At 35.7% G+C, this 2,739-nt stretch overlaps 1 protein-coding gene across 1 annotated transcript in view; it reads right to left on the minus strand.

The window, feature by feature from the left end:
* The window catches only part of LOC106867757 (transmembrane channel-like protein 3), a 63,067-nt gene that overhangs the window by 14,484 nt on the left and 45,844 nt on the right, over nt 1-2,739 (minus strand). The window lies entirely within an intron of this gene.

The raw sequence follows: 2,739 nt of genomic DNA on the forward strand, positions 1-2,739 counted from the left end.
ACCATTTCGAGCGTGGCCGTTTTTGTGCGGGTGACACGTAAAATCACCCACTACACTCTCTGAGTGGTTGGCGTTAGGAAGGGCATCCAGCTGTAGAAACTCTGCCAAATTAGATTGGAGCCTGGTGTTGCCATCCGGTTTCACCAGTCCTCAGTCAAATCGTCCAACCCATGCTAGCATGGAAAGCGGACGTTAAACGATGATGATGATGATGATATATATATATATATATATATATATATGTATGTACATGAGAAGAAGGGCAGTATGAATTCACCAGGCTTGGATTTATGGTGGATTCTCGCATATATTTGTACGGATGGTGGGCAGAATCTCCTGGATGTTAAAAGATCACGGAGGGAGAATTGGGTTGGAACTACCTTGGAGGTTCTTCTCCGTGTGAAGCCAGAGCGGTTAGAGAAAGTCCCAGACCTGATTTCCCTCTCAAATGGAGTGGAACTAAAGGTGAACATGGAGGGCAGAAGGCCGAAGTGCTACGATTTTGGTTCAACGAGCCACTAATGGTTTCACTGCCCACAGAACCAGAACAGAAGGGCAGAAAGAAATGTCCAAAGGAAAGCACCACAAGCCATGATGTGAGAAGAAGAAGAAGAAGAAGAGCAGCAGTAGGCAGGGGAATAGAAACAGAAATTGAAGCCAAGGAGACAAAACAGGCAGATGTTACAATAAAGGTAGCAGTGTCTATCTATCTCTCTCTACTTTTATAAACTTGAAATCTTTACTTTAAGACCTAAAACCTATCTATCTATCTTTCTATTTACCCATCTATCTTTATAAACTTTAAATCTCTATAATCTCTAAAATCTTTAAAACCTTAGAACTTTATATTTCATGACTCGGAAGCCTTCAAGAATTCTCAAGATTCTTTGAGAATTTTTGAGATTTTATGAATTGTTTCAGAAATTTTTTCTTCGAGTATTTTTTGAAGTTTGTGAAGTTTATTAAGCTTCTCTTTAAAAAAAAAAAAAAATCACTTCTTCATTTTTGCAATTTCTTTACTCTTTCACCTTCTCTTGTCTTGTTCTTTAAGTACTTTTAACTTCTTTTACTTCTCTTAGCTTCCCTTGATCTACTCAGTTACCATATTTCATCCTCTTCTTCCTTCACCTTCCTAATCTCTCCTACTAATGACATTACCCTATTATCTTTCTTTCGATATGAAACCAGGACCACGTTACCTGAGATACACCAACACCTTAATCTGATTTGGAAAACTTCAAGTGGTCGAAAGGAATTAAACAGGGCCCCTTTGGCTTTGTGCTTGCATTAGAAACAATTATTATTGATATTATATTTCCGTAAGGTAACTTTATATCAAAGTTATTATAAGTAGAAAGATGTTTGCAGCCTAGTTTATTCATATTTTGCATTTCCTTATTTTTCTCTAAAATCTTCACACTACTCTTTCAAAACGGTAGAATAAATATATGAAGCGTGTTCCTAAATATTGATAATTAGGATGACCTAAATTATATAATACTTTGATGGTCATTGTCAGCTTCGTCTTGTATCTGAGAATTTAAGTTTTTCTTTGCTAAATGCTTCCTTTATGGGTGTCGATGGTCAAAATAGCAAAGGAAAATTTTGCAAAAAAAACAAACTCTCCCTAGAGTTATCTCCCTTGCAACGTTAGTAATTTAGGGTTTTTTTTATTTTTATAATGTTCGCTTAGGAATTCATTACTTCTAGAAAAAAATACGACAAAATGGTCATGGCCGGAACGCCTTTTCTCACAGATCCATTACAATCAGAGCTACCCTATGGTTAAAACAATATTCTTCACTGAATGATGAAGCAGCTAAAGTTAAAGAAAAGTTGTTTTTTTTTTTTTCTTGAAGATGGAAATTTCATTTTTCTTTTTTGTCAGGAAGATTTGGTTGCTCTTTCTAGCAACTCGAGCGACCAGGTAAAGGCTCTCTCGTTGCCTCGTCTCGTTCCCTTGTCTCGTTCCCTTCGACACTTGTTGTTTAGTCCCGAGTTGGATTTGATTGAACAGATATGATCAAAGACGTCCCAACTGTGACCATTCCGTCTTTCTACCCAGACATAATGGACTCTACGTGTATATCACAGGAGAGAAGTTTTTCTATTCTGTATATTAAAAAAAAGTTTGGCTACTTTTTCTAGCAGGTCATGCAACCACATACAGGCTCCGTCGTTGGTCTGTATCAGGATACAGCAAACCTATGTTGCTATAAAAATATGTCTGGTTATCAAAGAAGGGTTTTGTTTGGTGGGGGCGGACCCAGAAGTTGTTCGCAAACAGCAACAGTAATTTTCTTCAGCTGAATACACATCATTGATTGGTTAAAATTACCCAAATACGACAACTTTAACACGAAATAACTTCTAAAATACAAAATTTTGTCAAAAACGTTAAGAGTAAACCCTGTTCTATGTGACACATTCTACCAGTATCCGCAGTATCAAAGTGTTCAGTTTTTAAAAAAATTAATAAAAAAATCTGTCGGTCAGATTGAAAAGATCCGGTATGAGCCAAACAAATTACCGCCAAGGGTACCACAATCTGAAGAAGCTGCTCTCAAAATTTCAGATTATTATTCTTTTCACACGTTACATTTTTAATATAATTTATATTTAAATAATGATTTCATATTCTAACTGTGATTACTCAATGATTAATTCAATTAAATTAGTTCTAATTAACAACAGTTAATATCATTAACAAAAAAAAAATTGGCACAAGGTTTTAAAAAA

The sequence above is a fragment of the Octopus bimaculoides genome, chromosome 22, assembly GCF_001194135.2.
Source record: "Octopus bimaculoides isolate UCB-OBI-ISO-001 chromosome 22, ASM119413v2, whole genome shotgun sequence".
In the NCBI taxonomy this organism is placed as follows: domain Eukaryota; kingdom Metazoa; phylum Mollusca; class Cephalopoda; order Octopoda; family Octopodidae; genus Octopus; species Octopus bimaculoides.